This window comes from Macaca mulatta, chromosome X (assembly GCF_049350105.2).
Source record: "Macaca mulatta isolate MMU2019108-1 chromosome X, T2T-MMU8v2.0, whole genome shotgun sequence".
In the NCBI taxonomy this organism is placed as follows: Eukaryota; Metazoa; Chordata; class Mammalia; order Primates; family Cercopithecidae; genus Macaca; species Macaca mulatta.
The window spans coordinates 12,285,952-12,302,109 of record NC_133426.1 but is presented as its reverse complement, the minus strand read 5'-3'; the positions used below and the strand labels follow the sequence as shown (position 1 = coordinate 12,302,109).

Genomic DNA, 16,158 nt, shown 5'->3' with positions numbered 1-16,158 from the left:
ATAAATATTTCAGACAGGCACCGGTTGGGAAATATTACTCACAATAGGCTGCACTTCATGGCTAAAAGCAGAACAATGTAATATAATGGTTTATCTAATTCCCTCCAAGTAACTCAAACCCTTGAGGAAAATTCATGTTATGGATTATAATAGTTTTTCTTTCTTCCCTTCTTTGTTCCTTTTTAAATCACGACTAGGAGAAAGGTCAGTTGCCATTTTGTTGAAGAAGAGCTGACTTTTTCTACTTTAGGTTGTAATTAATTACCTGCTTTTCTGATTTATTGCCCACATGAGTAAGGGGAAGGACATCTTTTGCAAGGTTGTTCCCTGGAAGAAGTCACTGCAAATCGCACTTCTAGCACTAACTGATTTGTGGCTCGGCCCACTCACTCTGACTGGGCTGGACCACGTAGTAGGGAGTGGGGTAGGGGAAGAGAGGAATCCAGAGGGCAGGGAAAGGAGTAATAGAACTAAAACTCCAGGAAGACTCAGAACACTTAGGATGATGGTGCTGGTGGGGGCAGGAAGGTAGCACAGTGCTGATGGTGGCCTGTCTGCTCCCACAAGTTCCCAATCACCAAGGCTGGCAGGGAGCCCAATGATTGCAGTAGACAGAGCAACAGCGCAATCAAATGAGAATTCAGTGGATAAGATGAAGGATCTGCATTGCTGGTGGGAATATACACATGTGTAGCAGTTTGCAGAGGCAATCTAGCTTCAATAGGTCAACTCTAGTGTCACAAACACCGTGACCCAGCCAGTCCACTCTGGTTTTATATCCCCCCAAAAATTCTGCTGCTAGTCTTTAAGGGGAGATGGATGAGGATGTTCCTTGCAGCAGAATGCATGGGGGTGAAGTGTCAGAGGCAAACTGGGTGTCCATTTCCAGGATAATAGATATGAGACAAATATGTGGAAAGCAACACAAACAGAAGCAAAGCACTGTTTCTTAGTTTTTGTTCAAATTTTCCTCATTCACAGGCAACAAGAAATGTTTATCAGATAAGAAATGCTCTATAACCCCATTGACCAAAGAATGTGTGAGTGTGGCAGCCACGTTAGTGGAACAACCTGCCCTGCCTGGCTTGTCCTGTCTGAGTCTGCTCCCAGAGTCCTCAGGAGCAAGCAATGGGTCCTGGGAACTCATTCTCTGCACCCAGCTCATTGGACCTGAATGTTGGAATGAGCCAATCAGATTTCCTATCTCCAGAATCAGAACTAAGAGACACAGAGACTAAGAGAGTTGGGAGCCAAGTCACATTTATGACTGAGCACCAGAGTAAAGATTACAGATGCCAGTAATCCCCTGAACAGTCCTGGTTTCCACCATTTCTGAGGGCTGGTTGTTCACCATTTTGCTAGAAATAAAATCATTCACATAAATGATCTCAGTAGGATAACGATCATTCTGAGAAAGAGCTTTTACTTTTGTTTTCTCTCATCTTAAGTACATAATCATCATCTGCCAGACAAGAAGAATTAACTCCATAGCACTACAGATCCCTTAGGACTCCTAATCCAAACCGAGGTGGAAAAAAAGACAGAAGCCATATGTGTTCATATGTTACAGGATGCTAAGATGAACTGAGACAGATTCCGCTGAGGCCCCATGCCAATACATGCCAATCATTCCCACATGCCAAAGAAGGGTGCTGCAAGATTTTCAAAGGTGTTGAAAACCAGAGTTTGTAACCCTTACCCCTTACTCATCTTGGGATTTGACTCATGTCTTCATTACAAACTGAAAAGAAGGCAACAGGAAGAGGCTGTCAGAAGCAGCACATGCTCAAAGAGCAGAGGCTACATTTGTGCAGTTACCACCCTTACACTGAGGCAGGCCCAAAGTATGGGACTCTTGGAAGATGCAGTAGAAACATTGGCCTGGGACCTCCTGATCAACTGAGCTACTTTGAGGGATGAGAGGGCCTTCGCAGAAATATACAGAATGCAAGGAGCATTGAGCATAGTCAGCCGTTGGTTTCTGCCTGACACAAGGGGGCTACAATTGGAATAACTCAACAAAGAAATCTTCCAGGAATCCATGAAAGCAACCACAAGGAAAGAGTCCACCAACATCACCTTCCATGGATAGAAGAAAGTAATGCTGGATTACACTGGTGCCAATCAAGTGAGAACTTTCTTGCCTTTTACCTCACCATCTTGGCCTCATTTCAATCTGGAAGGAGCTGAATGCTGGGGCAGTAGAGAAAACATTGACAGTGCCCCTTAACCCACTGCAGGCTTCCTAGGCCTGAACTAGGCACAGGAGAGGAATTTTGTGGAGTTGGAAGTTTTGACTATTACATGACAATCAAATGTTGCAATTACAGATTACAAATTGTGATTACAAGTGCACAAGTGACTGGATCACTTTTTGAACCTGTTCAATATGTTTATGGGAACCACCTGAGATTTGGTTGAGGGCTTGGAGGAACTGGCCCTGGGGAGCTGTTATAAGTGGGCAATGGGGGAAAGAACATAGTTGCCTTATGATTGCACCCTCCAAGACCTGCGTGCTCTACTTATTCCCAGTGTCTCTTTACTTATTTATTTTTGGATTATACTTTAAGTTCTGGGAAACATGTGCAGAACATGCATGTTTGTTAAATAGGTATACATGTGCCATGGTGGTTTGCTGCACCCATCAACCCATCACCTATATTAGGTATTTCTCCTAATGCTCTCCCTCCCCTAGTGCCCCACCACCCAACAGGTCCCGGTGTATGATGTTCCCCTCCCTGTGTCCATGTGTTCTCATTTTTCAATTCCCACTTATGAATGATAACATGCAGTGTTTGGTTTTCTGTTCTTGTGTTAATTTGCTGAGAATGATAGTTTCCAGCTTCATCCATGTCCCTGCAAAGGATACGAACTCATCCTTTTCTGTGGCTGCATAATATTCCATAGTGTATATTTGCCACATTTTCTTTGTCCAGTCTATCACTGATGGGCATTTGGGTTGGTTCCAAGTCTTTGCTATTGTGAACAGTGCCACAATAAACATATGTGTTTATGTGTCTTTATAGTAGAATGATTTATAATCCTTTGAGTATATACCCAGTAATGGGATTGCTGGGTCAAATGGTATTTCTAGTTCTGATCCTTGAGGAATCACCACACTGTCTTCCACAATGGTTGAACTAATTTATGCTCCCACCAGCAGTGTAAAAGCATTCCTATTTCTCCACATCCTCTCCAGCATTTGTTGTTTACTGACTTTTTAATGATCACCATTCTAACTGGTGTGAGATGGTATCTCATTGTGGTTTTGATTTGCATTTCTCTAATGACCAGTGATGAGGAGCTTTTTTCAAGTTTGTTGGATGCATAAATATTTTCTTTTGAGAAGTGTTTGTTCATATCCTTTGCCCACTTTTTGATGGGGTTGTTTGTTTTTTTCTTGTAAATCTGTTTAAGTTCCTTGTATATTCTGGATATTAGCCCTTTGTCAGATGGAGAGAATACAAGAATTTTCTCCCATTCTGTAGGTTGCCTGTTCATTCTGATGATAGTTTCTTTGGCCATGCAGAAGCTCTTTAGTTTAATCAGATCCCATTTATCAAATGTGGCTTTTGTTGCCATTGCTTTTGGTGTTTTAGTCACGAAGTCTTTCCCCATGCCTATGTCCTGAATGGTATCACCTAGGTTTTCTTCTAGGGTTTTTATGGTTTTAGGTCTTTAATCCATCTTGAGTTAATTTTTGTATAAGGTATAAGGAAGGGATCCAGTTTCAGCTTTCTGCATATGGCTAGCCAGTTTTCCCAACACCATTTATTAAATAGGAAATCCTTTCCCCATTGCTTGTTTTTGTCAGGTTTGTTAAAGATCAGATGGTTGTAGATGTGTGGCGCTATTTCTGAGGCGTCTGTTCTGTTCCATTGGTCTATATATCTGTTTTGGTACCAGTACCATGCTGTTTTTATTACTCTAGCCTTGTAGTATAGTTTAAAGTCAGTTAGCATGATGAACTGGTTTGATTAGATCATATTCTTTGAGTCCAAACACACTTTGACTAAGACAGAGAGGCTTAGAATCTTGAGACCAAACAATAAAACAGTAAACAAGAGAATAAGGGATAATTGTCAGACAAAAAACTGTAAGGTGGTAGGTTGCGTGGGAGAATGAATAGGCCCATAAAGCTGTGGGACAAATGCTAATTTTCTCTACAGCAATGCTCAGTGGCACTGAATTTATTTGTTCAATTCTGGAAAGGGAAGCTGATATGCACATCTTCAGTGCAGTAGCTGTTAGGAGCAGGCAAGGCCCTGGAGAAGGACTCTTTTTAGTCATCCTTGATGCTAATAAGCATAGACCCTGTATTAGCTTCCGATTGCTGCTATAACAAATTACCACAAACTTAGTGGCTTAAACATGATGCAAATGCACTATCTTATATTTCTGGAAGTCAGAAGTCTCTAATGAGTTTTGCTGGGCTAAAATCAAGGTGTCAGCTGGGCTGCACTCATTCTGGAGCCTTTTCAACTTCTAGAGGCTGCCTGTATTCCTTGGCTCATGGTCGCTTCCTTCATCTTCAAAACCAGCAGTAGCATCTTCAAATCTTTCCCTGAGTTTCACTTCCTCTTTAACTTAAAAGGACCTAGTGATTATATTGGGTCCGGCTGGATAGTCAAAGATAATCAACTCATCTCTGACTTAATTACATCTGCAAAGAAAGTCACAGACTCTGGAAATTAGGATGAGGACATCTTTCAGGGGATCATTATTCTGCCGACTATAGACATTAGCTTTATCAGTTACCTAGTGTTGCATAACAAATTCCCACAAAGTTAGTTGCTTAAAACAATACTCACTTATTATCTCACAGTTCATGTGAGTTAGAAATATGAGCATGGCTTAGCTTGGTCATCTTTTTCATGTTCTCTCTTGAGGCTGCAATGTTTTGGCCAGGGCTGGGTCCCATATGGGAGCTTGATTGGGAAGGATTCACTTCCAAGTTCACTTCAGTGGTTTTTGGCATGACGAAAATCCTCTTTAGGCTGTTGGACCAAGGGCCTCAGTTCCTTGTGGGTAGTTGGCTTGAGGCCACTCTCAGTTCCTTGCCATGTGGATCTCCCCATCTCACCGACGTGGCAACTTGCTTCATCAGAGCCAGCAAGGGAGGGAGTCTGCTGGCATGATGAAAGCTACAATCTCATGTAACATAATCATGGATGGGACATCCCATCACCTGTACCATACTTTATTGGTTAGAAGCAAGTCACAGGCCCCACCCAAACTAAAAGAGAGGGAAATACACAAATCTATGAATACAAGTGGCAGAGATCACTGGGGTCCATCTTATATTTTGCCTGCCACATGAATAAAGAGACTTCTAGCCTAGTAATCCCTATGTATCTTAAAAGTAGTTTCAGGCTGGGCGTGGTCATTCATGCCTGTAATCCCAGCACTTTGGGAGGCAGAGGCGGGTGGATCACCTGAGGTCAGGAGTTTGAGACCAGCCTGGCCAACATAGTGAAACCCCGTCTCTACTAATAATACAAAAATTAGCTGGGTGTGGTGGTGCATGCTTGTAATCACAGCTACTCTGGAGGCTGAAGCAAGAGAATTGCTTGAACCCAGGAGGTGGAGGTTGCAGTGAGCCGAGATCGTACCATTGCATTCCAGTCCTGGAGATAAGAGTGAAACTCCAGCTCAAAAAAAAAAAAAAAAAAAAAAGTAGTTTCCATTCATGACTTAACCTTATGCAGAATTTCTTTCAAGAAATTCTGGAAGAAGGACTGCTCAGTATACTTTATTAATTTGAAAATGGAAACTATTTTTCAAAGTGTGTTGATTATATTTAAAGTCTTTACAGCTATAGTAATGCTTTGTAAATTACTTGAAACATAATCTAGATTGACTTCAATTTTACTATTTAATGAATAAATGAAGTTGTCTGAATTGAAATAAAATATTCCAATATGTTATTTATCACCAGGACTAGGGACATGCTTTTCTTCTCTTTTTTTCTTGTCTATAATTATGTAATTATAACCTGCCAAACAAGAAAAATTAACTCTATAATGTTTCGGATCCCTTAAAATTCCTAACCCAAAGATCCTAGGAGGAAAAAACAAAACAAAACAATGACCTACACCATTTAAAAATAGCCTCGACAGAATGATTAGAATCAGGAATAGAAGACGACAGTTTTAAGCCATCAAATTAACTTCTTTCTGGGATGGCCTAAAAACAGCTAGAGACCATTAAGAATCCAGTTATAACTACATTTAGATAATTATTATTTCATATTAAATTCCACATAAATTTTCTGCTTTTGAAGATTAATTTCAAATTGTTGTGACAATATTTTTTAAATGGTTGAGTTTGTTAAAAATGTCATTTTCATCCCTGAATCACAGTGCTGATCTCTGCAGGGGAATATAGTCTATCCTACCCTAAACCACTCTTGTCAAACTTGCCTTCAACTCCTCTCTCTTCATTTCTTGGTCAAAGGTCTATTCTTATCCTTTTTTCATGGAGAGTCCCTTGAAACATGTTTGGGACAACCAGCATCAATGGTTTTAGACCATGCTTTGGCATTATATACCATTTTATGATTTCATTGGATGTCATTTGATGCAGAAAGCAAAGCTATGTGAGGAAGAAGCCCAGCTTCCAATGAGGTAGAGTTTCCAGTATTACAATCTCTCTAAACAATGAAGCTAAGGCTGGTGTTCTCTGTTTTTTAGAGCAGCATACTTTGACATCTTTCTTTAAATGCCTTTCTCATTTTATATTTATGCCATTAAAAATTATATATAATCATATTGGCATGTGCTAGTGTATATATTTTTTCTAGACCAACTTAAATAGATCTCTTGATGAACCCAGACACTGATACTAATTTAACAGTCATCATGGGAATTGAGATTTCCTCAGATATTGGGAAAACCAAACAAAATAAAAATCAAATAACATGGCCAGGCGTGGTGGCTCACACCTGTAATCCCAACACTTAGGGAGGCTGCGGTGGGCGGATCACAAGGTCAGGAGATTGAGACCACGGTGAAACCCTGTCTCTACTAAAAATACAAAAAATCAGCCAGGCGTGGTGGCGGGTGCCTGTAGTCCCAGCTACACAGGAGGCTGAGGCAGGAGAATGGTGTGAACCCAGGAGGCGGAGCTTGCAGTGAGCCGAGATTGTGCCACTGCACTCCAGCCTGGGTGACAGAGCGAGACTCTGTCTCAAAATAAATAAATAAATAAAAATAAATAAAAATCAAATAACAAAGATATATAGGAAGATATTTCATGTCAGAATTCGAGAATCTTGCTTTAGAAACATTAAGTCCAAACAAGTTAACTGTACAATTTTAAAACTTCAAAACTGGAAGTAAATAATCAATCTGTGAAGGGTGAAATGATAGGCTTTTAAAAGGCACACAAAGAGGTAATTTAGGATTATATATGAAAGCATTTTATAAGCAGTGAAATAGCATTCTAAAGTAACTTCTTGAAAGATGGATGTGCAGTATTTTTATTTAGAGAGAAAGGCAATAAGGTGCAGTGAAACGGTGTTGAACTCTCACTTTGTAGGTATATACATGCACACACGGAATTCTTTATTCTTCCTGTACTTCAGGGTTCTTCAAAGAAATTAGAAAGCAATTCTTAGCTATTTCTTGTCTTCTGCTAGCTTTTGAATTTGTTTGCTCTTGCTTCTCTAGTTCTTTTAATCGTGATGTTAGGATGTCGATTTTAGATCTTTCCTGCTTTCTCCTGTGGGCATTTAGTGCTATAAATTTCCCTCTAAACACTGCTTTAGCTGTGTCTCAGAGATTCTGGTAAGTTGTGTCTGTGTTCTCACTGGTTTTAAATAGCTTGTTTCTGCCTTAATTTTGTTGGTTATCCATTAGTCATTCAGGAGCAGGTTGTTCAGTTTCCACGTAGTTGTGTGGTTTTGAGTGAGTTTCTTAATCCTGAGTTCTAATTTGATTGCCCTGTGGTCTGAGAGACTGTAATGATTTCTGTTCTTCTGCATTTGCTGAGGAGTATTTTACTTCCAATTATGTGGTCAATTTTAGAATAAGTGCTATGTGGTGCTGAGAATGTATATTCTGTTGATTTGGGGTTGAGAGTTCTGTAGATGTCTATTAGGTCCACTTGGTCCAGAGCTGAATTCAAGTCCTCAATATCCTTGTTAATTTTCTGTCTCATTGATCTGTCTAATATCAGCAGTGGGGTGTTAAAGTCTCCCACTATTATTGTGTGGGAGTCTAAATCTCTTTGTAGGTCTCTAAGAACCTGCTTCATGAATCTGGGTGCTCCTGTATTGAGTGCATATATATTTAGGATAGTTAGCTCTTCTTGTTGAATTGATCCCTTTACCATTATGTAATACTCTTCTTTGTCTTTTTTGATCTCTGTTGGTTTAAAGTTTATTTTTATCAGAGACTAGGATTGCAACCCCTGCTTTTTTTTCTTTCCATTTGCTTGGTAAATATTCCTCCATCTCTTTATTTTGAGCCTATGTCTGTCTTTGCACATGAGATGGGTCTCCTGAATACAGCACACCAATGGGTCTTGACTCTTTATCCAATTTGCCAGTCTGTGTCTTTTAATTGGGGCATTTAGCCCATTTACATTTAAAGTTAATATTGTTGTGTGTGAATTTGATCCTGTCATTATGATGCTAGCTGGTTATTTTGCCCGTTAGTTGATGCAGTTTCTTCATGGTGTCAATGGCCTTTACAATTTGGTATGTTTTTGCAGTGGCTGGTATTGGTTTTTCCTTTCCATATTTAATGCTTCTTTCAGGAGCTCTTGTAAGGCAGGCCTGGTGGTGACAAAATCTCTCAGCATTTGCTTTTCTGTAAAGGATTTTATTTCTCCTTTGCTTAGAAGCTTAGTGTGGCTGGATATGAAATTCTGGGTTGAAAAATCTTTTGTTTAAGAATGTTGAATGTTGGCCCCCACTCTCTTCTGGCTTGTAGGGTTTCAGAGTAGAACTGAAGGAGATAGAAACATGACAAACCCTTTAAAAAAACCAATGAATCCAGGAGCTGGCTTTTTTTTTTTTTTTTTTTTTTTACAGAGTCTTGCTCTGTTGCCCAGGCTGGAGTGCAGTGGCGCAATCTTGGCTCACTTTTTTTTTTTTTTTTAAGATTAACAAAATAGATAGACTGCTGACAAGACTAACAAAGAAGAAAAGAGATAAGACTCAAATAACACAATAAAAAATGATAAAGGGGATATCACCACTGATTCCACAGAAATACAAACTACCATCAGAGAATACTATAAACACCTCTGTGCAAATAAACTAGAAAATCTAGAAGAAATGGATAAATTCCTGGACACATACACCCTCCCAAGACTAAACCAGGAAGATGTTGAATCTCTGAATAGACCAATAACAAGTTCTGAAATTGAGGCAGTAATTAGTAGCCTACCAACCAAAAAAGCCCAGGACCAGACGTATTCACAGCCAAATTCTACCAGAGTTACAAAGAAGAGCTGGTACCATTCCTTCTGAAACTATTCCAAACAATAGAAAAAGAGAGATTCCTCTGTAACTCATTTTATGAGGAGGCCAGCATCGTCCTGATACCAAAACCTGGAAGAGACACAACAAAAGAAGAAAATTTCAAGCCAATATCCCTGATGAACATCAATGCGAAAATCCTGAATAAAATACTGGCAAACCGAATTCAGTAGCACATCAAGAAGCTTATCCACCATGATCAAGTTGGCTTCATCCCTGGGATGCAAGGCTGGTTAAACATCTGCAAATCAATAAATGCAATCCATCACATAAACAGAACCAATGACAAAAACTACATGATTATCTCAATACATGCAGAAAAGGCCTTCGATAAAATTCAACACCCCTTCATGCTAAAAACTCTCAATAAACTAAGTATTGATGGAACATATTTCAAAATAATAAGAGCTATTTATGAAAAAAACCACAGCCAGTATCATACTGAATGGGCAAAAGCTGAAGCATTCCCTTTGAAAACCGGCACAAGACAAGGATGCCTTTTCTCACCACTCCTATTCAACATAGTGTTGGAAGTTCTGGCAATCAGGCAAGAGAAAGAAATAGAGGGTATTCAAATGGGAAGAGAGGAAGTCAAATTGTCTCTGTTTGCAGATGACATGATTGTATATTTAGGAAACCCCATTGGCTCAGCCCAAAAGCTTCTTAAGCTGATAAGCCACTTCAGCAAAGTCTCAGGAAACAAAATCAGTGTGCAAAAATCACAAGCATTCCTATACACCAATAATAGACAAACAGAGAGCCAAATCATGAGTGAACTCCCATTTGCAATTGCTACAAAGAGAATAAAATACCTAGGAATAAAACTTACAAGGAATGTGAAGGACCTCTTCAAGGAGAACTACAAACCACTGCTCAAGGAAATAAGAGAGGACACAAACAAATGGAAAAACATTCCATGCTCATAAATAGGAAGAGTCAATGTTGTGAAAATGGCCATACTGTCAAAAGTAATTTATATATTCAATGCTATCCCCATCAAGCTACCATTGACTTTCTTCACAGAATTAGAACAAACTGCTTTAAATTTCATGTGGAACCAAAAAAGAGCCCATATAGCCAAGACAATCCTAAGCAAAAAGAACAAAGCTGGAGGCATCAAGCTACCTGACTTCAAACTATACTAAAAGGCTACAGTAACAAAAACAGCATGGTACTGGCACCAAAACAGATATATAGACCAATGGAACAGAACAGACACTTCAGAAATAGTGCCACACATCTACAACCATTTGACCTCTGACAAACTGGACAAAAATAAGCAATGGGGAAAGGATTCCCTATTTAATGCACGGTGTTGGGAAAATTGGGTAGCCATATGCAGAAAACTGAAACTGCACCCCTTCCTTACACCTTATACAAAAATTAACTCAAGATGCATTAAAGACCTAAATGTAAGACCTAAAACTGTAAAAACTCTAGAGGCAAACCTAGGCACCATTCAGGACATAGGCATGGGGAAAGAGTTCATGACTAAAACACCAAAAGCAATGGCAACAAAAGCCAAAATTGACAAATATGGTCTAATTAGACTAAGGAGCTTCTGCACAGCAAAAGAAACTATCATCAGAGTGAACAGGCAACCTACAGAATGGGAGAAAATTCTTGCAATCTATCCATCTGACAAAGGGCTAGTATCCAGAATCTACAAGGAACTTAAACAGATTTACAAGCCAAAACCAAACAACCACATCAAAAAGTGTGCAAAGGATATGAACAGACACTTCACAAAAGAAGACATTTATGCCACCAACAAACATATGAAAAAAAGTTTATCATAACTGGTCATTAGAGAAATGCAAATCAAAACCACAATGAGATACCATCTCACACCAGTTAAAATGGTGATCATTAAAAAGTCAGTAAACAACAGATGCTGGAGAGGACGTAGAGGAATAGGAATACTTTTACACTGTTGGTGGGAGTGTAAATTAGTTCAACCATCGTGGAAGACAGTATGGTGATTCCTCAAGGATCAGAACTAGAAATACCATTTGACCCAGCAATCCCATTACTGGGTATATACCCAAAGGATTATAAATCATTCTACTATAAAGACATATGCACACATATGTTTATTGCAGCACTATTCACAATAGCAAAGACTTGGAACCAACCCAAATGCCCATCAGTGATAGAATGGATAAAGAAAATGTGGCACACATACACCATGGAATACTATGCAGCCATAGAAAAGGGTGAGTTCATGTCCTTTGCAGGGACATGGATGAAACTGGAAACCATCATTCTCAGCAAACTAACACAGGAACAGAAAACCAAACACCTCATGTTCTCATTCATAAGTGGGAGTTGAACAATGAGAGCACATGGACACAGGGAGGGGAACATCACACACTGGGACCTGTCGGGGGTGGGGGACTAGGGGAGGAATAGCATTAGGAGAAATACCTAATGTAGGTGATGGGTTGATGGGTGCAGCAAACCATCATGGCACGTGTACACATATGTAAGAAATCTGCACATTCTGCACATGTACCCCAGAACTTAAAGTATAATAATAATATAAAAAAAAAACTAAAAAAAAAAAAAAAAAAAAGAAACAATTCTTTTCTGCAAGCTAGCGCATCTCAGCCCTTAAACTCGCTGCTGGTGGACAGCCTCTGTTCATGAAAATAAGAACTGATTAACAGTGTTTCTCCAGTGATCTTTGCTCAGAAGGGCTTTTCCTCAATCCTAGGGTATTTTGTGATGAAGCTACTTGCTTGCTTTTTATTTTCTCTTGCCACCTAAACCTGGAGATGTGAGAAGAACACGGAGATTTTTCAGATTTGTAACAAGCCATAATGTAGCATCAGCCTAGTCAATTGCTGGCAAAGATGAAGGAAGAAGTGTTGCCCTTCATTTTCAGAAAAGTCGCCACAGGACTGCACTTGAAATGGGGGTTTATTGCTTTATCTCGTTGACCTTTGCAACACGCTGAAGTGAGATTATAATTATCCACTGAATCAATTCCTAACAGGCACTGAAGCCATTAGCTGGAGAGAATGGAAATGTCCAGCAAATGACCAAGCATTTAGAAAAGGTCAACATATTACAGTTAAGTGTAATCTGTCATGGACTATATGAAGCATTTACACTGCTCATTGCTGCTGAAGCTTGCTTCTACCCTGATACTTGCAAAGAAGAGGAATGGGACTATTTGTCATTTCTAAGTCATGTTCAGGGAATGCTATGGAAGAAAATGGGCATAATGAAGCCACCATAGTCATTAGGGCAACAGAAACATAGAGGAGATGAATTAAAGAGTCCACTTGTTTAGTAGCATTGGACTTGGTTTCTACCAATTCTATAGACATTGTTTCTCCTATTACCATTTTCACCCTTCAGTGAGACCTTAAACTGCTGATCAAAAAGACCACCAGTTTGGTAGCCAAAGGGAAAGTAAAGAGAATTTAAGAAAATATCCTTATTAAGCAATGTATTAAAGACTTCATCCTCAAAAACTGGATAATTGTATTGCTTATCTTTTTTTTGTCTGCGATACTAGGGATCTAAAGATGACCTTCAACTAACCACGCCTTCTAATATTCACATTCTGTCTAGTCTCCTCCCCTTGAATCTGGACTAATCTTGTGACTCACTTTTAACAGAATATTATAGAGATAGCTTTGCATGATTTCTGGGCCTTGGTCAGAAGAATCCTAGGAGCCTAATAATGTCCACACGGATATCTTGGAATGCTCACTTTGAGGAAAGCCAGCTACCATGTTAGAAGTCCAACAACCCTGTGACTACCATGTCGTATAGAAGCCATCCATGTGGAGAAGTAGTGTGGAGAGAGGGAGAGATGCCTGGCCAGCCTTCACCATGTCAGCTGCCCAAGTCCAGGCAACAACATATGACAAAAGAAGCCATCTAGGATGTCTCCTCAATCAAGCCTTCAGATGGCTCCAGCTGCAGCTGCCATTTAACTGCAGCCACATGACAGACCCCAGTGAGAACCATCTGCATGAGTTCAGTTAACCCACAGAACCATGAGAGATAACCAATTATTATATTAATTATTACATTAGCCCATTACATTTGTTAGGCTGCAATAGATAACTAGAACATCATCTTCCCAAAAAGAATTTGAAAACTATGTTTTTAAAGAAACAGGTATTTAAAACAAACGGTTTTGAAATTGAACATGTCTCCCTTATCAAGGAAGACAAAATGTCCAAGCCAATGACTCCCTTAGTATACTGTATTTGTGACCTCCATTAAAACAAACCAAAAAAACTGTCTTATACAAACATATGTTGAAGTGTGGAAAAAGATTTTCTTACTGCTGAGAGTGGGATTTGCCAATTGTAACATTAATTATGGACTTGTGAAGAATGGAGTAGAGGGGAAAAAAACAAACTTAGAGGAGAAGAAGACCCAATCAAGTGTCTTGGACTAAAAGTGCTTCACTACAAGGAATAATTTGGAGGGCACAATTGGTATTGCATTGTCAAGTAAATATTTGAATTACAGAGAAAGGATTAAAGTACACTGTAATTTTAGGCTTAGAATTAAATCGCTTACATATAACCAATGACTTGAATTTTAAACCTAGGGAGAAATCAGAATTCTTTGCAAAGTCTAATTCACATTTTACTGAATGCATTTAAGGCTTGGGCTGTGATTTTCTTTGTAAGAATATTAATATTAGACTATTATGGTTAAAATCTATATCATTGATACAGTGATGATCAGAATTAACATTTTGATGAAATTGCATCATTTCAAGCTCTTTATTGTATTTTGTAAACCTTTGCAATAAAATTTCAGGTTTGGCACTTTGAATTTGGAAACTACTGCTAAGAGAGCTAATTTGCATATGTATCTGGTTTTGATTTGACCTAATTTTTTGTCCATTTAATTCATTTTTTTGCTGAATGAACATTGTCTCTGGCCTTTGAAATGCTTATTTGACTAATGGATGAAAATAGTGCTTCTATTTAAAATTTATAAAAGGCAGCAGCTTTTCATGAGGTAATAGTTAAATTATTTTACGCACTTCTGTGATGCTATATAGCTCTCCCTGCATTCATTCCTTCAACAAATATTTATTGAGTATCTACCTGGGGCCAGGCATTTGGGATACATCAGTGATCTTCAGTGGAGAGCGATTTTACCCCATAGGGGACATTTGGCAATGTCTGAGGACATTTATGGGTGTCACAGGAGAAGTGCTAATGGGTAGAACCCATAGTTGCTGCAAAACATCCTACAACACACAGGACAGCCCCCACAACAAGGACTTACTCAGCACAAAATGTCAATAGTGCTGAGATTGAGGAATCCTGAGCTACATCAATAAATAAAACAGGCAATAAAACACCTAACCTGGCAGAGCTTACCATCTAAAGAGGGAAGACATTCAATAAAAAATAAATAACAAATACCACCATATGTATAATGCAGCATGCTGAAGATGATATGGACATTTGTGAGTGTTGGGAGGTAGGCCACCATGCCATTTTGAATAGGGTAGACAAGTTAAATGTCATTAAGAGGTGACAAGTTAGCAACAATGAGTAGGAAGTAAGGTAGTTGGCTATGCAGCTGTCAAGGGGAAGAACCTCCTGGGCACAGGGGGCTACAGGCAAAGGACCTAAGGTGGAACCTGCCAGGGAAGTTTGAGTTAGAGCCAGGAGCCCAGTGACCCTGCAACAGAGTAAGGAGGGATTCTAGGGAGAAAGATCAGAGAGAGGGCAAGGGCCCAGATCATTTGGGGCCTGATGGGCCATTGCAAAAGTCTGACTTTACCTGTGAGTTTGGAGCAGAGGAATGACAAAATACATGTTTTAAAAAGGTCACTCTGGCCACTAAGCTGAGAATGGATTGCAGGAGGGCAAAGTGGAAGTGTGGGCCCAGTTAAGGGCTAAGGCAGCAATGCAGGCAATAGGTGGCTGTTATCAATAATCACGAACTCATTGAGTAGCAGACTCTTTAATGGCTCTCTAAATGAACTTTGGTTCTTAAGAGTGCTTCTTATAAATATTGTTGGAAAAAACTGACATAGTAAACTGAAAGCACAAAAAGTACTAAAAAAAAAAATTGGGGTGGACGTTTTTCTTAAATACTTTGCCATGGATGAACAAAACAGACATTGAGCAAAAGCAGGCCACCACGTTGTATGGTCTGTTGATGGGCGATCCAACCATGGTTTAGAACAAATGACAGGGTGGTTATTGAGAAGAAGCCAAAGGCTTATTTTATAGTGAGAAATAATAGAGTGTGTTTTAACTGGCAGCTCCTTTACTAACATTTCTCAAGTCTTTTCAGGATCGCTATTTTATTCTCATCACCTAGGATAAGACTTTCTTCATTTATTCCCTTCTTTCCTGCCTCTATGCATGCCCACAGTCCTGGGGACATTTCCCTAAGAGTAAAAATAAGCAGTGACTAGAAACAGGCCAACCCTAAAATCAGAGACAGTGTACAGCATATTTATGAATTTTGGCCCACAGCAATTGTTCTGATGCTTGCCCAAAGAATCTTCATGATTTTTTCCTTTTTAAATGTGTGTCAGTACTAGAGGCTGACTTTAAATAACACAATTTCCATTCTTCACCACCTCAGAGGTTTTCCTGCACTGGCTGAATTTGACTGTGGGGTTTGCCACAGGAAGCCCAGGTCTTGACCTCATCATGACAGAACCA

The 16,158-nt window shown here is 39.4% G+C and overlaps 1 protein-coding gene across 1 annotated transcript in view; it reads right to left on the bottom strand.

The window, feature by feature from the left end:
* Positions 1 to 16,158, bottom strand: part of FRMPD4 (FERM and PDZ domain containing 4) — a 589,912-nt gene that overhangs the window by 47,870 nt on the left and 525,884 nt on the right. The window lies entirely within an intron of this gene.